The following is a 23,748-nucleotide window of genomic DNA, read 5'->3' as shown; positions in this document are numbered from 1 at the left end:
CAGCTACTAGTCTAGATAACCTGGAACTATCTGGATTCTTTTTGGCTACTATTTCCCCAATTCACTGTATTCTGTCCCTGATTTTGGACCAATAACTACACTTTTTCTTGATAACTGGATATTTTTCAATAACTGGATGGTTATTATATTTATTTAAAACAGTTTTATGCAGCCTTTCCACCCAATCAGAGTCAACAAGGAAGTGAACATAAAACATTTAAATAATTAAAAATACAGTTAAAATTATAAAATTCAATTAAAAACAAATAAATACACAGCATTAGAAGGAGGGCCAATACCATCATAGGGGGTATGCCAGATGAAAGAAAAAGGTCTTCACTTCACACCAACAGAGGGAAACAGATGAATGTTCCAAAGTTTTGGTGCCACAACGGGGAAGCTCCTTTCTTGGGTCACCACCTTTCTAGCATCAGATGGCAGAGGCAACCAAAGCAAGGCTTATGAGGATAACCAACATGAGAGGGCAGGTTCATATGGCTAAGGAGATCCTTAGGGTATGCTGGTCCCAAACCACATAGGGCTTTGTAGGTCAAGACCCACACCTTGATTTGGGCCCAAAAGCAAACTGGAAGCAAGCATAGGTGGAACAAGATTGGAGTGATAAGACCCACTCCAGTCAACACTCTGGACACAGTATTCTGTACCAACTGTAGCTTCCAGGGAGTCTTCAAGGACAGTCCCTCATAAAGCACTCCAGTGTTCCTGGGGTGAATTCTGGTCAACAGAAGCAGTTATTAACAATCTAAATAACCACTGATTTTTCCAAGTCCTCCTTTGCCTAGTACAAAGGGGGAACGAATCCCATGTATTCCTATTGCTAAATCCAAAACAGGTTCATCTAAATCTAGGAAAAGATCAGCTTAAGCTGACCTGTCTTAGCTCTGCGAGAGAAAAAGCAGAAGAGTTCTATAGCCGGTGCATGCATGTATGTACTCTGCTGTCTGGTTGCGGAGTTGAGTGTCATTGATATGATGAAACCCAACTATACATTTCTTTATTTAAGCTCCATGAAGCAGTCATCTCTCTTTTGTAAATCAGTGTTTTGATTGCTGTGATAAAGTGGCTGAGGGGAGAAAAAAGTTGTTGATCCATGGTACAATAAACTCAAGGCTAAACTACTCTAACGCATTTTCTGCAATGCTGCCCTTGAAAACAATCTAGAAACTGCACCTAAACAAAATGTGGTTGCCTATTTGTTGATTAGTACTACCATGCTACAGATATTATGCCAGTGCTGATAACAGTTTTACAGAATATGTAAGCAAGTCTTCACATTTGGTTTAGCTCCAGAAGCTATACAAAGGAGAACATTTTGTACTCGGGGTTAGGTTTTTATGGAAGTATGTCATAAGAACATAAGAGAAGCCATGTTGGATCTGCCAGTGGCCCATCCAGTCCAACACTGTGTGTCAAACAGTGGCAAAAAACCCCACAAATACCCAGATGCCATCAGGAGGTCCATCAGTGGAGCCAGGACACTAGAAATCCTCCCACGTTTCCCGCCCCCCCCCAAGTACCAAGAATACACAGCATCACTGCCCCAGACAGAGTTCAATCTATACCTTGTGGCTAATAGCCACTGATGGACCTTTGCCTTTGTTATTTATTATTCATGTGGAAATTTAAGTAATTTAATGAGCTGAATTTTTGTAAGCTACCTTAGATCTAGATGGAGAAAGGCAGAAGATAAATTGTTTACATAAATAAAATACTAGACCTTTACAGCTTGGGAAAGAGTAAGAATTTTAATAAAATGAATTAAGACATTAACACCTGCAGGCAGGCCCGGTGCTAGGGTTTCTGCCACCTGAGACAGAACCCTCCGTTAGCGCCCCTCCCAATACTAATTGCACACACAAAACATGTGCTGTGATGACATCACCCAGAAGTGACATCGTGCTGGCGCGCAGCATGCCCAGCAGCCCTGTCCCACTTTATAACGAGCTGAGCAGGGGCTGCGAGGTCATTGCTCCAAGCGAAGAAACAATGCCCCGCCCCCGCAGCCCCTGCTGAGCTCACTATAAAGTGAGACAGGGCTGCTAGGTGCCTTCCCCTGCCCAGCGTGCTCTGAGTTCAGAGCATGCTGGGCAGGGAAAGCCGTGTTCTTCCTGGGCTTTCAGGGATCGGGGGCACTCTCCCGATCCCTGAAAGCCCAGAAAGAACACTCGTGCATTCCCCTGCTCAGCGTGCTTTGAGTTCGTAGCACGCTGGGCAGAGGCTGGTTCTTTCTGCGCTTTCAGGGATCAGGGGCACTCCTCCAATCCCTGAAAGACCAGAAAGCGCACTCGTGCCTTCCCCTGCCCAGCGTGCTCTGAGTTTGGAGTGTGCTGGGCAGCAGAAGCCACATTCTTTCTCGGCTCTGAGGGATCCAGGGAGCTCCTCCAACCCCTCAGAGCCAAAAAAGGCTCAGGGACAGTATGAGTGGGGAGGGGGTGCCTACCCCCTGGCCGCACCCCTGTGGGAGCTGGCGTCCCAGGCCGTCGCCTAGTTCACCGACTCCCATGCACCGGCTCTGTCTGTAGGACTTTTGTGGAAGATCTTGATGGAAACAAGCAGCACCCAAAAGTAATTATTTTCTCCAACAGGAAAAAAAACAATGTTCTTTAGCAGTCAAAGTTAACTAACAAAAAAAGTCCATTGGCAGCAGGCAATGGAGGTAGGGAAATAGTGATTTTACTGGTCACCGTATCTCAAACAAGACATCACAGAGCTGAAAAAAGTACTGAAGAGGCAACCAAGATGATTAGGAGCATCTTCCCTATGAGGAAAGGCAAAAGAGTTTGGGATTTTTCAGTTTTGATAAGAGATTACTAAGAGGGGGCATGATAGAGGTGTGTAAAATAAGGCATGGAATTGACAGAGTTGACAAAGAGATATTTTATTCCCTCACCCAAAATACTAGAACTTGAGGGCATCCAATGAAGCTTATGAGCAGTAGATTCAGGACACACAAAATGCAATACTTCTTTATATAGCAAGTGTTTAAAATGTGGAATTTACTGCCAGAGGATGTTGTGATGGCCATAGGAACAGACAGCTTTAAAAGGGGATTAAAAAGAATCATGGAGGAGAAGTCTTTCAGTGGCTGTTAGCCATGGTGACTGAGGGGAACCTCCACATCAGAGGCAGTCAAGCTCTGAATCCCAGTGCCAAGAGACAAGGTCTTGGACTCTATGACTTATTGCTGGCCCTCCAGAGGAACTGGTTGGCCACAGTGTGAGACAAGATGCTGGACTAGATGGATCACTGGTCTGAAACGGGCAGGATTCCTCTTATGTTCTTACATAAAGGTGTTTGTATATTTGATTTTTTTTACAAAAGGTCACTGCCTATCCGGCTGTCCTGGAAATGGCAAAATAGAATGTAACACTTTGTAACATGGGCAAAACAGATGTGAGAGATGTAACAGATGAAAGAGATTTAATTCTGAGATTTAATTACTGCATACACACTCCTTGACAGAATTATTAACTGTATTTTACAGAAATATTCTCTATTAAGGTGGCAACATCCTTTATGTAATGTATAAGTTAATTCACACTGCATCCTTTCACACTTATATTGCAAGAATCTGCATCTAGAAGTCCAGTCCTTAAAATATGCATTGCCAAAACAGCACACAGAGCAGACAGCTAGGAGAATGAATATATTGTGATTCTGTGTAAGCTTAAAAGAGTTACTGAGGACTTCAGTTTTCATTTATCGTAAAAAGTAGGTTTTTAGCTCCAATAGTTATGTACCTTGGCTTGAAAATGTGTTGAGAATGTCTGATAATTCAGATGTCAGAGAGGTTCCATGGTCTGCCACCATCAGCTTCCATTTCCCATTGGCATACCATCCTTCAAACCTTGCAGCTGTCACTACTGGCTTTAAAGGAGTGTGTTATCCCCAGAAAAAAAATAGTACTATACCATGGCAGCACTTTAGATAGCACAACATGGACACAATTTTATTTACGCATTATAACATTGATATTCCAGCTTTCCTCACTGTTCAAACAACTTGCAACAACAATTTTCAGATTAAAACAAAAAATAAAATAACTCTTCCCCCGCCCCCACTTTTCCCCTCCTCTCATTGAAAGATGCTTGCCAATTCAGACATCCTCAAAAGCCTTGGCAAACAGGCAGGCCTTGCAGTGCCTCCTGAAGATCGTTAAGCAGGGGCTGCTCTCATCTATACAAGAACTCCATTCCACAGAGCTGGAGCCACAATGGAAAAGCCCTGGGCTCTAGTCAATGCCAGACAATCCACCTGAAGTGACAGGATCACCAACAGATGGCTGCCTGATAACCATAGTTGGTGTACTGAGGCACATGGAAGGAGATGGTTGTTCATATACGTAGATCCCAGATTGTGCAAGGTTTTAAAGGAGCTAATAATCAGCACCTTGAACTGAACTCAGGCATAGACTGGCAGCCAATGTAGCTGTTTCTAAACAGGCAAAATATGTTTCCCATTCCTGGCCCCTGACAGCAGTCAGGCTGCTGCATTCTGGACCTGTTTTGGTTCCAGGTTGTCTTCCAGAGTAGCCCTATGTCAAGCATGTTGCCGTAATTCAACCATGAAGTTACAGAAACATGAATCAGTATAGCCAGATCCAATGAGTCTAGGTAATGAGACAGCTGGCGAATCAGGTGCAACTGATAGAAGGTGCTCCTGGCCACCATATCAACTTGCTTTTCAAACAGCAATGCAGGGTCCCTGAGCACTGTCAAGCTCTTAACCTGTTCTGAAAAAGTCAATATCAAAAGTATATTAGCCTTTCCAACCAGCATTATCTCTGTCTTGTCTGGATTCTGCTTCAGCTTGTTCTGCCTAAGCCAACTGACCACCACTTCAAAGCACCAGTTCAGGTGTATTTGGAGACTTGGATAAAGAAATACAGAGCTGGATGCATTATATATTGATGACACCCAACCCCAAAGCTCTGGACAATCTCATTCAGCAGCCTTATGTATACAATAAAGAGCACTGAATCCTGCTGCACTTTGCTAGATAAATTCGAAGATAAACCAAGTTATTCTTTAGTCAGTTCCAATCTATACCTTATAATCCATTTTAATAACAACAAAGCAGTAATTTTTCAAAGACTGTTTCCAGCAGGCATTTATCTTGCCACTTGCATCAGCTGGGTCAAAATTTTGGCTTTTCCTAAAGGATGAAATTTTTTCATATTATGCTTCCCCCCATAGCATGTTAAACTCTTTTAGGAAACACACCGATTCATACATCATCAATGATTTGTCACACTTCTGAGCTGCTCCAACTCTTATTGTCTTGGGGAAACTGTCCATCTACTTAAATAAGTCAACTCCTATGTTTAATTTACCTTGTACTGCACTATACACTGACCTCATTCTTTCTATTTTTGACTGTATCCTTGTTGTCTCCTGAGTAGCCTTCAGTTCATCATTCCCCCTGGTTGCAGTACACAACAGCTGTTGTTGATTTCTACTGCAAAAGCTCTGGAGATATATTTTGCAAAACAGACGGTAGTGTTATATATGTCCTGCTTGCTAGCATTTTAAAACTACTTCTAAATTCTTTCCTATTTATTCAGCACTTAGAAAACTGTAGTTAGCTTTGTGTTCCTTTCGGGGGAAGTTGCTTAAAATAACCTAATTTGGTGGGAGTTCCTCCAGAACACACAGCCCAAGCACCCAAGTTCACATGGAACCACAAGAATCAACTGTATTTATGTAATGGCGGGACCACCATTTGAACAGATCTCTAGCATAATAGCTTTGCCTCAGTGATCAATAGTAACTTGCATGCGTTACATGCAAAGTTCAATTCTTAATATCAGCAGAAATCTCAAAACAGCCTTTTTTATTGCAATCGCATACTGTCTCGACATTTTCAGTGGGAATTATTAGGAAGGGAATTGAAAACAAATCAGCCAGTATCATAATGCCCCTGTATAAATCAATGGCCCCCTCATTTGGATGGTGGCCTCATTTGGATGGTGGCCTCATTTGGAGTACTGTGTACAATTCTGGTCACCACGCCTCAAAAAAGATATAGCATTGGGAAAAGTGCAGAAAAGGTCAACTAGAATGATTAAAGGGTTGGAACACTTTCCCTATGAAGAAAGGTTAAAACGCTTGGGGCTCTTTAGCTTGGAGAAATGTTGACTGCGGGATGACATGATATGGGTTTACAGGATTATGCATGGGATAGAGAAGGTAGAGAAAGAAGTACTTTTCTCCCTTTCTCACAATACGAGAACTTGTGGACATTCAATGAAATTGCTGAGCAGTCGGGTTAGAACTGATAAAAGGAAGTACTTCTTCACGCAAAGGGTGATTCACTGCCACAGAATGTGGTTGCAGCTACAAGCATAGACAGCTTTAAGAGAGGATTGGAAAAGCATATGGAGCAGAGGTCCATCAGTGGCTATTAGCCACAGCTTATTGTTAGAACTCTCTGTCTGGAGCAGTGATACTTTGTATTCTTGGTGCTTGGGGGGGGGCACAGTGGGAGGGCTTCAAGTGTCCTGGTCCCATTGGTGGACCTCCTGACGGCACTTGGGTTTTTCGGTGACTGTGTGTCACAGAGTGTTGGACTGGATGGGCCACTAGCCTGATCCAATATGGCTTCTCTTATGTTCTTATGTTCCCTTCCATTTCTTTCTCTATTTTACTCTCTGAACTTTTGGAAGAAAGAAAAAAGCAACTATCTTTATTATATGAAAAAGACAGCAGATTCAGTAATCACCCCTTAATTAAAATCCATGTTACTTGTTGAAGTTCTGACACACACACACCCCAAAAAATGGGGTTTTGACCAGAGGTGCCTCAGCATTGCCTTGAAATTGGGATTAGACAGTTGGGTCTTTTATAGTGCAATCCTAAACACAGATACACCTAGGGTTGCCAGCCTCCAGGTGAGGCCTGAGGATCTCCCACTTTTACGGCTGATCTCCAGCTGTCAAAGATCAGCTCCCCTGGAGAAAATGTCCTGCTTGAAGGGCACGGTGTAATTAGTAGGCTGATCAAAGCCACCAAGTAATACACCGTCTTTCAGTTTGCAAAAATATATTACAAGGACTGTGTACAACACATTAGAAACAATACAGTAATGATAGAGGTCAGCGGTGCTAGGACCTTTTAAAGTAACAGAAACCCCAAGGAGGCAAAAAAACTGGGAAATAGTGCAACTGAAATTCACAAGGTGGGTGCTCCTGAGGAACGTAGCTTCAACACAGACACTTTCTTAAAAAGACGTCTCTCTAGATTTTGATGACATTTCAATTCCTTCTTCAGTTTAACAGTTCAATTATTTAGGAACCCTGTTCTACATTCTCTAATCACAGCATTAAGCTTCTCATTTCAGTGTGAACATCACCTATTATGACACAGGGGGGTAATCTGTCCCCAGAAGCCTCAATATTGACAAAGGATTAAATAGGGGGTCTCTATAAATTCTGCAGGGCTGGAGATAGCACTGGTTTAAAAGACTCTGAGACATGAGATTAATACTATTAACATTCTTACTCTGAAACAGAAAGAAATCTGCTTTTATAAACAGTGCTCCTCCTCCCTTTTACTATTTCAGTCATTTGGGGACTATGGGGATGATAGCCAGTGTGGTGGTATAGTGATAAGTATCCAATTATAACTGGGGATACTTGGGTTCAAGTCTCCACACTGTCATGACATTCACTGGGTGATCTGTTATTTTCTCTTAGCCTAACCTACCCCATAGGGTTGTTCTGACGATAAAGTATACAGCACAGAGCCTGGAAAACACCATGGCTATCAACAATGGTCAGGAAACCATAGAGAAGGCTCTAGAATGACAGGATGACTGGTCTGCAACAAGAATTTGATGGTCAAGTATACTAATCACCACAGCTTGTGCACAACCTCATGTACGTATTTGTACTGACAACTAAAATACCACACATATAAGAAAACCTGCAAATGGAAAACAAGATTTTTAAAAAATCTATGGACATTTAACAACGTTGAAAACTGAATTACAGGAAGATGCTTGCACAGATATCACATGCAACTACTACACATCCTACCTAGAAATGTATCATGATAACAGGACTAAGTGTTCTCGCCCACCTAAATTCTATTCCTAACAGCACCATTCAGTATGAGCCTCTCTTGTTGGTCACTCAACAACACCTCTCCGTCTCTTGGCCTGCCCACCTCCCTCATCTCAGTACTTCCAGCTTCTCTAATCTTTAACAGTGCCATCCTAAACAGAGTTATACCCTTTTAAGCCTGTGGACTAAAATGGGCTTAAAAGAGTATAAATCTGTTCAGGATGGCACTATATGTCTTTCATCACTTTCACCTTGTTTTGAACACATCCTAACCAACCCAGGCTAATGCAGGAAAAAGGCAGCAAAGGGAAGGGAAGACAGATAAATCTACACGTCCCCAATGAAGACATAATAAGAGTACACATATTGAAGTATGGCCCAAATTACAAATAAACAATAGCTCCAGGAAACAAACAAACAATTCCTCAAATCCTGATAATTTTACAAATTTTCAGAGAGACAGAAATTTGATACAATACATATAAATCACTCATTTAACAGTAATTGCAGAGTAGTCTCATCTTTTCTGCTTGTTCTTCTGCTATATTAATTCTTCTCTGTCCAATCCTGAAAGTCAAACCAGTGTTGTTCTTCCATCCCCTCATAAAAAGGGCCTAGCAGGCTCTTTTGGAAATCCCTTCTAGGGTTGTCAACCTCCAAGTGGGGCCTGAAGTTCTCCTAAAATTACAACTGATCTCCAGAGATAATTTTCCCAGGAGAAAACAGCATCTTTAGAAGGTGGACTCTATGGAATGACATGCCTGCTAAACTCTCACCACTCCTGTCATAACTCTAGGTCTAGTGCAGCCTACAGCTTCCAGAGAAGCCTTTGTAGGAGTTGCTAGTGGGTCTACATCTCCCAGGATCCCTTCTGTCTCTGATTGGGTGGCAGAGATTTTGGAAGGCAAACTTGCCAGAGAGGTGGAACCTGGGAGGAAAACATAAAAGAGTGTGTTCTCTCTGGAGAGGCTGCAGTCTGGATACAAGCTGCAACCAGAGGGTTCCCTCACCAAGGAGGGTGAGTCCATTTAGAATTATAGTAAGGGAACATGTAGTTACACACTTCAGGGCTTTTATTTATTTACATCGACCTTTACTGTTTTCTATATTCACTGTGCACTAAATGTTTTACTACCCACTTGTTGTTCTAGAGCAGCATTTCCCATTTGCAGGGTCACGACCCGGTACCAGGCCACGCAAGCCTCAATACCGGGTCACCAGGTGTGGCCCAACAGCCCCTCCCCTCTCCATCTTCAGTGCTGCATGCAGTGCTGCACTCCAGCCCCTGCCCCCCCATGCTGCTTCCAACTGCAGCACTCTCTGAGCATCCTCCAGGCAGAGGACAATCAGGGAGTGATACTTAAACAGCGTGCTGGCCAGAAGCCCTCCCCCATCCCTCTCTGATGTTTGGAAACATCAGAGAAAGCGGGGAAAGTTCCAGGCCAGCATGCAGTCTCAGTATCGCTCCCTGATCATCCTCCATCTGGAGGACGATCAGGGAGTGATACTGAGACTGCACGTTGGCCAGAAGCCTTCCCCTGTCCCTCTCTGATATTCAGAAACATCAGAGAGGGCGGGAAAAGCTCCTGGCCAGTGCACAGTATCGCTCCCTGATCATCCTCTGCCCGGAGGACACTCTGAGAGTGATACTGAGACTGCATGCTGGCCAGAAGCCCTCCCCTGTCCCTCTCTGATGTTCAGAAACATCAGAGAAGGACAGGCAAAGCTCTTGGCTGGCGTGCAGTCTCTGTATCGCTCCCTGATTGTCCTATGCTTGGAGGACGCTCAGGGAGCAATATTGAGACTGCGTGCCGGCCAGAAGCTCTCCTCTGATCCTCTCTGATGTTCAGAAACATCAGGGAAGGACGGGGAAAGATCCTGGCTGGCGCGCAGTCTCTGTATCGCTCCCTGAGCATTCTCTGCCTGGACCATGGGGAAAAAACTAGGCCACAGGGGGGAAAAGTTTGGGAAACCCTGTTCTAGAGCACTCATAATAAACTTCTTGTTGTTAAACTGCCTGGGTCCTCACATCTCTTTGGTCATAGTTAAAAGGTACTTGCTAATAGGGAAGATACAGGGGTCCAGTAGAGGCTCTTGGCCCTCCCATACAGACCCTTACCAGAGTGGTGGCAGCCAGTAGAAGGCCTTTCCTGGTCTCCTGCTGTGTGACACCTCCCCAAACTCCAGCTTCCTCGGGCACCAACCTCAAATCTCCACAAATTTGCTAAGTCAGAGTTGGCAGCCCTAATCCCCACAGCCATCCTCTTTAACAGCATCCACCCACCCTTCTAATATTACTCCAGCTCAACTCCATGCAGAATCCAACAATGAGGAATATGCATGACTGGTTTTGGCAAGGATTCTAGTATTTGAAAATCTTGCCATTGCTTATTTATGAGTGGCATCTCTGGCCTGAAATAGCAGTGACATGATGCACTTTTTGCATCTATTGGTGTCTGTGGAAGCTTCTGTTGTTGATCCCTCATGTGCACAGTTTTAAAACTCAGAGAATTAGATTCCCTTCTAGAAATGCTTTGGATCGAAATAGAGGGCCCAAAAGGAAATTTAACTATGGGAGTTTGTTATCACCCACCAAATCAAAAGATAGAGGACGATTATAATATGATGGAAGGATTAAAGATAGCGGCTAAATGTAAACACTGTGTCTTAATTGGTGATTTTAACTACCCGGAGATTGATTGCATCAATATGTGTTCAGGTCGAGAGAAAGAGATTGAGTTTCTAGATATTCTCAATGACTGTGCTATGGAGCAGATGGTCACAAAACCTACCAGGGGTGGGGCGATCCTGGATTTGGTCCTAAGTAATGCCCAAGACTTGGTGAGAGATGTAAAAGTGATCACACCACTTGGGAGCAGTAACCATAATGTTATTGATTTCACCATTTGTATAAATAGGGAGTTGCCCCAAAAGACAAGCACAACCATGTTTAATTTTAAAAGGGGTAAATTCTCTGAGATGAGGAGGCATGTGAAGAGGAAATTGAAAGGAAAGTTAAATACAGTCAAAACCCTTGGGGAAGCTTGGAGGCTATTTAAAACTACAATCCTAGAAGCTCAGATAAAATATATACCACAAGTTAGGAAAGGCACAAACAGGTATAAGAAAAGGCCTGCATGGTTAACAAACAAAGTAATGGAAGCTGTAAAAGGTAAGAAGGACTCCTTTAAGTGGTGGAAAGCTAGTCCAAGTGAGATTAATAAAAGGGAACACAGGCTGTGGCAAATCAAATGCAAGACTGTGATCAGGCAGGCAAAAAAGGACTATGAGGAGCATATTGCAAAAAACATAAAGACCAACAATAAAAATTTCTTCAAATGTATTAGAAGCAGGAAACCAGCCAGGGAGACAGTGGGACCCTTGGATGACCAAGGGGAAAAAGGATTATTGAAGGAGGATAGGGCAATGGCTGAGAAGCTGAATGCAATTTTTTCCTCTGTCTTCACAGTGTTTGCCTGTTCCAGAACCACTTATTTTGGAAGGGGTGTTGAAAGACCTGAGTCAGATTGAGGTGACAAGAGAGGAAGTCCTACAACTGATAGACGAATTAAAATCTAATAAGTCACCAGGTCCGGATGGCATACATCCAAGAGTTCTGAAAGAACTCAAAGTTGAACTTGTGGCTCTCCTGACAAAAATATGTAATCTTTCATTGAAATCTGCCTCCGTTCCTGAGGACTGGAAGGTAGCAAATGTCACCCCCATCTTTAAAAAGGGTTCCAGACGAGATCCGGGAAATTACAGGCCAGTCAGTCTGACTTCAATACCGGGAAAGTTGGTAGAAATCATTATCAAGGACAAAATCAGTAGGCACATTGATGAACACAAGTTATTGAGGAAGACTCAGCATGGGTTCTGTAAGGGAAGATCTTGCCTCACTAACCTGTTACATTTCTTTGAGGGAGTGAACAAACATGTGGACAAAGGAGACCCAATAGATGTTGTTTACCTTGGCTTCCAGAAAGCTTCTGATAAAGTTTCTCATTAAAGGCTCCTTAGTAAGCTCGAAAGTCATGGAGTAAAAGGACAGGTCCTCTTGTGGATCAAAAACTGGCTAATTAATAGGAAGCAGAGAGTGAGTATAAATGGGCAGTCTTCGTAGTGGAAGACGGTAAGCAGTGGGGTGCCGCAGGGCTCAGTACTGGGTCCCATGCTCATAAATAATTTGGAGTTGGGAGTAAGCAGTGAAGTGGCCAAGTTTGCAGATGACACTAAATTGTTCAGGGTGGTGAGAGCCAGAGAGGATTGTGAGGCACTCCAAAGGGATCTGTTGAGGCTGGGTGAGTGGGCAGATGAGGTTCAATGTGGCCAAGTGCAAAGTAATGCACATTGGGGCCAAGAATCCCAGCTACAAATACAAGTTGATGGGGTGTGAACTGGCAGAGACTGACCAAGAGAGAGATCTTGGAGTCGTGGTAGATAACTCACTGAAAATGTCAAGACAGTGTGCGATTGCAATAAAAAAGGTCAACGCCATGCTGGGAGTTCTTAGGAAGGGAATTGAAAACAAATCAGCCAGTATCATAATTCCCCTGTATAAATCGATGGTGCAGTCTCATTTGGAATACTGTGTACAATTCTGGTCACCGCACCTTAAAAAGGATATTATAGCATTGGAAAAAGTCCAGAAAAGGACAACTAGAATGATTAAAGGTTTGGAACACTTTCCCTATGAAGAAAGGTTAAAACTCTTGGGGCTCTTTAGCTTGGAGAAACGTCGACTACAGGGTGACATGATAGAGGTTTACAAGATTATGCATGGGATGGAGAAAGTAGAGAAAGAAGTACTTTTCTCCCTTTTTCACAATACAAGAACTCGTGGGCATTCAATGAAATTGCTGAGCAGTCAGGTTAAAACAGATAAAAGGAAGTACTTCTTCACGCAAAGGGTGATTAACATGTGGAATTCACTGCCACAGGAGGTGGTGGCAGCTACAAGCATAGCCAGCTTCAAGAGGGGGTTAGATAAAAATATGGAGCAGAGGTCCATCAGTGACTATTAGCCACAGTGTGTGTGTGTGTGTGTGTGTGTGTATTTGACCACTGTGTGACACAGAGTGTTGCACTGGATGGGCCATTGGCCTGATCCAACATGGCTTCTCTTCCCCAAGTTGATGGAGTGTGAACTGGCAGAGACTGACCAAGAGAGAGATCTTGGGGTCGTGGTAGATAACTCACTGAAAATGTCAAGACAGTGTGCGTTTGCAATAAAAAAGGCCAACGCCATGCTGGGAATTATTAGGAAGGGAACTGAAAATAAATCACCCAGTATCATAATGCCCCTGTATAAATCGATGGTGCGGTCTCATTTGGAGTACTGTGTGCAGTTCTGGTCGCCGCACCTCAAAAAGGATATTATAGCATTGGAGAAAGTCCAGAGAAGGGCAACTAGAATGATTAAAGGGCTGGAGCACTTTCCCTATGAAGAAAGGTTGAACCGCTTGCGACTCTTTAGCTTGGAGAAACATCCACTGCGGGGTGACATGACAGAGGTTTACAAGATAATGCATGGGATGGAGAAAGTAGAGAAAGAAGTACTTTCTCCCTTTCTCACAATACAAGAACTCGTGGGCATTCGATGAAATTGCTGAGCAGACAGGTTAAAACGGATAAAAGGAAGTACTTCTTCAACCAAAGGGTGATTAACATGTGGAATTCACTGCCACAGGAGGTGGTGGCGGCCACAAATATAGCCACCTTCAAGAGGGGTCTAGATAAAAATATGGAGCACAGGTCCATCAGTGGCTATTAGCCACAGTCTGTGTGTATATATAATTTTTTTTGCCACTGTGTGACACAGAGTGTTGGACTGGATGGGCCATTGGCCTGATCCAACATGGCTTCTCTTATGTTCTTATGTTCTTATCATGTCCTAGACCCATGTCAGTCTGGCTTCCGGCCGGGCCATGGAACGGAGACGGTGCTGGTCGCCTTGGTAGATGACCTCCAACGGCAACTGGATCGAGGCGGCATTGCGGTGCTGATGCTGTTAGATCTGTTGGCTGCATTTGATACAGTCGACCATCGGCTACTGACGCGCTGCCTCGCCGACATTGGGGTTGAGGGGTCGGCCTTGCAATGGCTTTCCTCCTTTCTCCTGGGTCGGGGACAGAGGGTGGGTATCGGGAGTGAACGGTCCCGGAGGCGCACACTGGACTGTGGGGTGCCCCAGGGAGCAGTGCTCTCCCCGATGTTGTTCAACATCTATATGCGCCCCCTTGCCCAGATTGCCCGGCGGTTTGGGCTGGGTTGCCATCAATATGCAGATGACACCCAGCTCTATCTACTAATGGACAGCTGGCCCGACCCCGCACCAGGGAATCTCAACCGGGCCTTACAGGCTGTTGCGACATGGCTCAGGCTGAGTGGGCTGAAGTTGAACCCAGCGAAGACAGAGGTCCTTTGCGTGGGTCGCGGCGCTCTGGGAAGGGAAATAGCTCTCCCGGCCTTCGATGGTGCGCTATTGAAAGCAGCGCACCAGGTAAAGAGCCTGGGTGTTTTACTGGAGCCTTCACTATCGATGGAGGCCCAGATAGCAGCCACTGCCAAGTCAGCATTCTTCCATCTGAAGCGGGCAAGGCAGTTGGCCCCTTTCCTTGAGCGCCGGGACCTTGCAACAGTGATCCACGCAACGGTCACCTCAAGATTAGACTACTGTAATGCCCTCTACTTGGGGCTACCTCTGTGCCGGACTCGGAGACTGCAGCTAGTGCAGAACGCAGCGGCCAGGCTGTTGTTGGGACTCCCAAAACGGGAACATATACGGCCGGGGCTATGTGAACTGCACTGGCTGCCGATCATATACCGGGTCCAGTACAAAGTGTTGGTCATTACCTTTAAAGCCTTATATGGCCGAGGACCTGCCTACCTGAGGGACCGTCTTTCCCCATATGAACCCCAGAGAGCACTGAGGTCAGTTGGGAAAAATCTAATGACCATCCCTGGGCCGAAGGAGATTAAATACCAGAATAGTAGGGCACGGGCATTCTCAATCGCGGCCCCCACCCTATGGAACCGACTCCCCGAGGAGGTGCGGGCCCTGCGGAACCTTGATCAGTTCCGCAGGGCCTGCAAGACCGCCCTTTTTAAGCTTGCACATCTGGACTGCTAAGAAGATCGGCAATTAAGGATCCGCCAATGCGGTTTGAAGACCTATACCGCTGAATAACCGTACTCATTGGATTGGTTTTAATGTTGTTAAGTTAGTGTTTACTGTTTTATATTGTTAAATTTAAAGGCTTTTAACTACTGTATGTTTTTATAAAATGTTGTTAGCCGCCCTGAGCCTGCCGAGGTGGGGAGGGCGGGATATAAATAAAATTATTATTATTATTATTATTATTATTATTATTATTATTATTATTATTATTATTATTATTATTATTATTATTATTATTACAAAACAGATCTAGGCTCTTCTTACCCCACTCCCAAACTCACTATCCAATCTCTAGCGTAGTTCTTAATAATCTTACAAAACACAGAAAATATGCTGGTTTTACAGCCTTAAGAACAGCATTGTAAAGGCTATCTATGACAGGAAACACTATTACAAAAGGAAACACAGAAACTGTGAGAATATTAAGACATTATTATGCAGTTTTGTAACATCTGGGAAGAAAACCAAAGCCTTATTGTTATTATTTTCCTAACATCCCCAAGAGTTTCTAGTTTTATATATGCAAGTGAGGCCAAAGAAATAATAGATCCTCTTCAAGGGCTTAATTTGAGCCAGAATTTCTACAACCTGCCTTTTGGCCCAAGCAGGACCACCAAGGCAGCTATCAATTAAAAGCAGAGCATTTTAAAACACTGACTTAACCTCAGCATCTGTTTTCAAAGGCAGGCTGAAACCTGGAGAATGAAATAACTTTTTAAAAGGGTGTGCCCTTTTCTTTCAATCAAGTTAGAACAACAAATCAAATAAATAATTGCACAAATATAATGTTTAAAGGTAAAGCTACAAAATTACATACACTAAATCTAGAGTTTGTATTGTTCTTATTTGTATTGTTTTCAGTTGCCCTGAGGCAAAATTAGAACACTGAACTGTGAAGGCTCCACGGCTTTTCCTTCTAAGTGAGTTCAACCACCTCTGAGCACATGTGGGGTCCACATGATTAAATGCCATTATTTTAAAAACACACCTCACACATAAAAGCATTTTTAAAATATAAATTACCTGCTTTTTTTAAAGAGAGAAAAGCAAGGTAAAAATATTTTAAATAAAAAAGATATCTGGGAGAAGGCTAAATTTGAAACTCAGTCTCTTTCTATGCATAGGGGTTTTGCTGTGAAGCTGTATTTAATCACATGAGCTTCCAGCAGCAATCCGATGGTGCAGTCCAGGTATTATTTAAGTGCAAATTAAGTTGATTATACAGCACTGTTTGGTGGCTTCAGATATTACATACACTAGATAGGCACTGTGAACTGAATGGGGACAGTAAATATACAGAAGACTCATGAATTATTTTTTGCATTTTTGATGAGATCTGCACATGGTGAAGTTGGGCAAATTTTACACAATGAGTAGCATAAGGTGTTGCCGCATCTAGGATCTAGGAATCTTATACTGCAAGAGAGATTCACATATAATCTTTTTGCTGAGATGAGTATGCGTGTGGTCTTTTTGTTTCAGTGTGATAAATAACATTATTCTAAGACAGCAGTAGCAACATTACTATGACTTCTGAAAATAGTTAACCAGCGTATCAGCTCCCATTTTCACTAAAGAAAAGTCTGCTATGCTCCCTTGCACAGCACATTTATACTCTCATCACTTGGGGGGGAGAACAATTCAGTAAATATGTTTTGCTATCTAACATACACATCTAATTCTGTAGCCATTTAAGGCTGTTTTTTCAGCAGGGTTTTTATGGGTATTATATTTGTGAGGGACATGAGTGTTGCAGAAGCTTAAATTTGATGATTTTAAAATGTTAACATCTTGTTGCTGTTGGTGTACCAGGTCCAACTCAGAAAATATCTGGGGACTTTGGGCGTGGAGTCAGGAGATTTTCCCATTCCCTAAAACAAACAAATAAAAATACAGCTGTGCAGTTCTCCAGAATACAGTCTTCATTTCCTTGTTTCAGAGCAGCTGGTTGTACTTTCACTAAATGAAAGTGAACACACACTCTCACAAAGCAGCCAAAAAAGTTGCAGTTTGCAAACACATATTTTTGTGATCTCACTGGACAATTTACTCACAGGAGTTGCTGAATGTAGCCATCTGCTGTATTTCCACCAACTTCTTCAGACTAGCACAGGAAACAAAAGGTTCTAGCTTTTTACTTCTGAAAGGAATATAAAACTAATGAAGGGGCTGGGCCTTTCTCACAGTTTCATAGACTCAGCAGGACTAGCCATGTGGCTCTGTCAGCTTGCCCTGCTCCTATTAAGATCTAAAGGCATATAAACCTTCCAAATTTCCAAGCTTCTTCTAAGCCTTCTGAGGTGAAAAGGCACAGGGTGGCTGTTGTGGCGGGAATGGAGCCTGCAAAACTGATGGATCCCCCGCTGGGACCTGGGGACTGACACGCCTAAGTTACTGGCTTTGTAAGCAGCCTTGTGTTGCCATTTACAGCAAGAAAAGGCAGAACAAAATGTTTTGATAAATATGCAGGGCATTTTTAAAAATAATAATTCAGTATTTCTCTTAAATTTTAAGACAGAACAATAAAGATGGCCATGCATGTCATAACAAAATCTTATATCTTCATTCAAAACTAGTCAAAAACTAGGATAAACATATAGATGTAAGAAGGTATACAGGTTACATAGATAAATATAAAACACATTCACAGCTATTACCTATTTTCTGCAGAAAAATATACTTTTCATATCTGCAGGAAAAAGAGGTAACATGGATTTCCCATTTGAGACAGAAAACTGAAAAGACACAGTCTTCTCCTTGTGAAGCAAGGTGTCATGAGCCCTGACGAGGAGGAGCTGGAAGGGTTAACAGATCTGGAAGAGTTGCCAGCCAGTTCCTCAGCTGAACAAACAGCAGCTGGCCCATCAATCACTCTCCAGGCACCAGTGTCAGCTGTTGACGATCAATCTCCTCCGAGTTCTCCTCCTCCCATCTCAAGAGTTCAAAGCAGGCTCCGGAAAGAACTTTCAGAGCGAAGACATGAGGCACGCCGAGGCTTCAGATCTCTCAGCCCTGAGTTCTAGCAGAGTCACTGCCATCCAGGGAGCAGGCTGATTGAGACTCCCATATAGCTCCCATCCAGGACCCAGTAACCTTGTGGAAGCAACAAGTCTATTCTCTGGCTTGCATCCATGCTCCTTCCTGATTCCTGACCTGCTTGATTTCCTTGGCACCCTGACCTTTTGGCTTGTGGACATTGACTTCTGATTCCGGTTTGTGATTCTGCATTGCTGACTTGGCTCCTGCTTGACTTCCTGGACTTTGACCTTGGACTGGCTTTGGACTCCTGCCTGCCTGCACCCTGAGAACGTGACACAAGGTTTCTTGAACACTGCATTTATATTAAAGGACTCTAGAGAAAACCTGGCTTTCACTCAAATGATACAAAAGGGAAAATTATTTATTTATTATCATTAGTTGCCTGTTGTGAGGTATTGGAAAAGAAACACATAAAAACAAACTAAATCTTACTAACACTCTTACAAGTCCCAGAGAAGCTGAGAGATGAGGCCAAAGTTCATTTGCTATTGCTACAGAGACGAGTATTTTTCATATATTTTGTTTTCTGCCTCTCCTACAGCAATCCAGCTATGCCATACAGGCAAATATTTTGAAGCATTGCAAATAGGTTCTACTGTTTAATTGGACTCTTATCCATTAAAGCCATTTGATTTAATCTTCATACAAGTCACTGTTGTCAAGGTAGCATCTTCTCTAGGTATCTTTAACTCTCAATTGTGGTCATAAAGCCTATTTCTTCACTTATGGGATTATATGTCAATTTATTATTTAGGTTTTTCAAAGATATAAGATGGTCAGCCCTGACCTCTTATTTAAATACAAATGTTAGCAACTACATCTCCTCAGTCAAAAGGTCTCATTAGCACTCTCCAGACCTTCATTATTCATCACTGAACAAAATAGCAGGTTGTGTAGAGTTGCTGCTGAAGATCAATTTTAATAGTTGAAAAGACATTAAAAGCAAATGAGTAGTTCTGTTTCGCTGAGCAAACTAACAATTTTGTTTCAATTCACAAAACATTTAATGACCATCCCCGGGCCGAAGGAGATAAAATATCAGAGCACCAGAGCACGGGCATTCTCGGTTGCGGCTCCTACTCTGTGGAACCGACTCCCCGAGGAGGTGCGGGCCCTGCGGAACCTTGAGCAGTTCCGCAGGGCCTGCAAGACCGTCCTCTTCAAATTTGCACACCCGGACTGTTAGGAAGATCAGAAATTAAGGAGCCGCCAACGCGGTTGAAGAACTATACCGCAGAATAACTCTATTTATTGAACTGGTTTTAATGTTATTAAGTTTATTGTTGATGTTTTATATTGTTAAATTTAAAGGTTTTATTATTATTATTGTATGTTTTTATAAAATGTTGTTAGCCGCCCTGAGCCTGCTGAGGTGGGGAGGGCGGGATAGAAATAAAAATTTATTATTATTATTATTATTATATATCTTCCACATAGGCATTTTTCTTCCCCATGGATTTAGTCTATCTTCACACTACATTTTAGTCTGACAGACTGGATTTTAGGAAAATATGAAAAATTCTCCTGGATGCAGATGCATAAATTAACAAAAATAGCACCCATTCTTATATGATTAAATATGAAATTTTCACATGGCTTTGGCCACAAGATAGGCTTGCCAGCCCCCAGGTCCCAGTTTTGCAGGCTGCTCCCCACCACCAGCCAGCTGGTTGGAGGAGAGAAGCCTTGCCCCAACAGTCATGATGTGCCTTTCCATCTCAGCAGGTTTAGAAACTTGCAAACTGCTTGTGTTTTGGAAGGTGTTTGTGTGCCTTTAAATCTCAGCAAGATTAAAGCGGGGGGGGGGGGGGGCAAGCAGGCAGGGCCATGTGACTCTTCCCGGTGAGCATGTTAGAGAGGAAGACAGAGAGAGCCCAGTCCCTCTGTTTTGCATTCCTTTCAGAAGTTGTTTGCATGGTAAAAGGGACAGTAAACTAGAACCTGATTGTGGGACAGAGGAAAACTCCACCCCCTAGATTTGCTTTGCACATTATTATCATTTTCCTGTGTCAGTTTGAAGAAGTTGGTTGAAATACAGCAGGTTGTTATATTGCTGTAACCCAGCAACACCTGTGAGTAAACTGCCCCAGTGAGATCGAAGGACTAAAGAGGTAGGAAAGAGTACTTAAGGAATCATCCCAGGATGGGAAGGCTAGAGAAATGTGGCTCTGTGATCTTGTGGTAGGGTTGCCAGGTCCAACATAGAAAATATCTGCAACTTGCAGGGTGAAGCTGGGAGACTTTGAGGATGGAGCCAGGAGACTTTCAAATAAATAATAAAAATACAGCAGTGCAGTTCCCCTGAATATGGTCTTCATTTCCACCTCCTCTTTTTGCCTTCACAGTGTTCCCCAGCAGTTGCACTTTGACTAAATGAAAATGAACATACACATACTCACAAAGCAACCAAAATAAATAGTTTGCAAGCCCACACTTTTGTGTTTTTTGTCCTACATTCTAGATTCAAACAATACTCTTTCAATGTGTTTACTTCTGTTTTCTTGAAACAACCTCCATTCCATTCACTAGAATTCTCTACCTTTTTCTCTAGACTTCCCATTGCTTTCCCTCTCCAAACCTAATGTAATGTGAACTCAGCCTTTAACAGAATTACAGAAGGCACAGTGTAAAAAAAATCAAGTTGAAAAAGAGTGGGTCTAGATTTAGCTACAAAAAATTATACCTTCCTATTTAAAAACCTATCATTTGTCATTTATATGGCATCTTACTATACTAAGTTTATTACTACCCTCAGCTCTTTCTAGCCACTGCTTTATGCATCATTTCCCATTTTTAAATAGGGCTGGAAGTTGAGAGATAATAACTCAAATATGGCCATCCACTGAATTAAAGGATGAACTGGGATTTGATGCCAAGTTTCTTGCAGTCAACTCTAACCTTCTATCCTGCTCTAATCCAGCACTAGCGCAAAACCAAGTTTATGACCATTTTTCTTCTATACTTTAAAAATCAAGTTCATAAAATCTTTTATCTCTGGTAGCGTTAGCATAGCTCAGCCTAAGGAAAAAATATTATCCACCAAAATACAACAGAAGAGTGTGTTTCATCATCTACTTTTGTATTTGTATAAGTGAATTTAGGTTTTGTAAAAACTAAGAAAGAAATAAAAAGATTTGGGGTCAATAGTAAAAATAAGCCATTTCCCAGTTTCAGATGCTTACCATTATTTAAATCTAACTATCTTGCAACAGAATTGAGGAGAGGGGAAATACAGCCGCAGCTGTACTGTGGAGGTTGTCATATTCAATTGTTTATGGCTCTATGAGTCATTTAAGAATAGAAAGGATCAGCCACTGTTCCAGGCATTGTCAGTAATGTGTTATCAGAGGCTCTCCTCCCCTGGCAATGCTTACCGAGAAACAAATGTACAATTGGACTGAGACAGGTTTCTACAAGTAGGTTTTAATAGCACTGCTCCCCATTGTAATTGCACTATGCTGGCAAGAAACAGTGGCATTTAATTTTCTCCTGCATTTCACAAACCTATTCTAAGAGGGACCCCATGCCCACATTTTCCTGCAATTATAATCAATCACAAAAATTTACCCTATGAATATATTACTATGGACTCCAACCCAGACACATGGTCCCTTTTTAATTAAGTAAATGTGCCTCAACAAAATCCTATTTCGCATGGTTTATCTACGAGTATGATTTTTATAATGAAACATGTATCACTGCTAAAACAAAAGGGTAAGCCAGTAAAGAACAAACTCTACTTCCTTAAAGGAAGCACCAAGAGGAATCCTTAACTAGCAAAAAGCAAAGCTTATCAGGCTGATGTATAAATATACTCTACCATTACAATTTAAAAAAAAACTCCTTTGAGAATTTTGAAGACAGTTTGGGCAGACTTTAAACAGTTATTCGTCTAGTTAGCAAGAATTACTCTGGACAACCAGTAATTAACACTTTTTGTACAATGGAAAAAATGGATTTATGTTTTCATTTAGGCTATCTATATGACACAAATGACTAATATGTGGTATGTGAGATCTAATAAATATTTTAGTGAACATATTTGCAAGGCTGCTAGTTTAATACTTTACAACAATAAATGCGATCTGTGGTAGAAACAGCACAAAAGGAAGGGTCTAAAATGTTTGGCTGTAAATGTCACAAGCTATCTGAGGAACTTAAATCATTATAATGAAATCTACACTAAAAAATATTTTAGTCGCCTATTCTGAAGTATCTTGTATTCTGAACTTTGCTTTGTAAAACTAAAATCTCCTAGTCTCCCAGATGATTCAAACTTTGCTTTGTAAAACTAAAATCTCCTAGTCTCTCAGATGATTCAAACACTTAAAAAAAACCCTGTAGCTATGAGTATACCTGATATAAGAAACAAATCCTGGTTTGTGAATAAGCTCACTTTGTCCGCTTCTCCTCTACTGCCTTCCTGCAAGAAGGATATCCTCTTTATGTTGCCTTCTCTGTGGTCACAAGGCATGGTACTACTCAAGAAACTGTGGCTCAGGCATTACAACAAAGCAGAATTAATACAACTGAAGTAACAAATCAAGTATGAACCCAGGTTGGCACAACCAATAAGCCTGGGTTTGTTGGACCATGCACATTCAGACATCATAACTGAGGTTTGATCCACCTGTGGTTTGTACACTGTCATTTATTTTATTTTGATGTCTGAAGTGCTGAAAACCAATCATCAGCACTCTGACCCGAAATGCAATAATAAAAGTTACTTCTTCAATGAAACAAGTCTTAGGAACTTTCCTATGTAGAGCAGCAGAAAGGAAGCAAAAAAGAATGTGTGCCCTATGAACAATACAAAAGAACATGGCAGCTCATATTAGTTGAAATAGAACGAACAATATGCCACACATCAGTTTAGAACTGCAGGTTTTAACTTAAAATATTCCAAATGCCCTCAAACACGTCAAATTAATTCACTCCAAAGAGTCTCCACCTTTTCATTTAATTCTTCTTTTTACTGCTTTGAGTATCAATGGTACACTTCTTTCCACATTTACAGTGCGGAAACTCCTAAGGCAAGAACAGAGTCTGCTAAATAAGTAGAAGAACATTACTATTCCAGCGTTCTTCCCCACTTTTAACATCCTGTCTTTACAAAGATGTATCTTAAAACTTGTTTAAGATCAAAAGGGGCATTTTTTTCTAGCATTGTCCTAGTATAACACTATCTTCCCACATCACCTCTCACTCAAACCGGTGTATCTCACTCAGCACATTCAAACACATGACAAATGATCAAAACCACTCCTTCTTTCAACATATCCCCCCCCCCCAATTTCCAGGATCTCTCCATATCTGCATAGGGCCTGTGCACATATGGTTGGATCCAGTGGCTCTGCTCTAGCACACAAATGGCTCTTCCCTTAATGCGGCCAAAAACATGACAGCCTGAACACTATATAAAAAATATGCAGTTCAGGCCTGTATT

At 42.3% G+C, this 23,748-nt stretch overlaps 1 protein-coding gene across 1 annotated transcript in view; it reads right to left on the bottom strand.

The window, feature by feature from the left end:
• Positions 1-23,748, bottom strand: part of TULP4 (TUB like protein 4) — a 190,176-nt gene that overhangs the window by 91,499 nt on the left and 74,929 nt on the right. The window lies entirely within an intron of this gene.

Source organism: Heteronotia binoei, chromosome 1 (assembly GCF_032191835.1).
Source record: "Heteronotia binoei isolate CCM8104 ecotype False Entrance Well chromosome 1, APGP_CSIRO_Hbin_v1, whole genome shotgun sequence".
NCBI lineage: Eukaryota > Metazoa > Chordata > Lepidosauria > Squamata > Gekkonidae > Heteronotia > Heteronotia binoei.
Note: the sequence above shows the minus strand (reverse complement) of the source record. Positions and strands in the feature narration are given on the sequence as shown.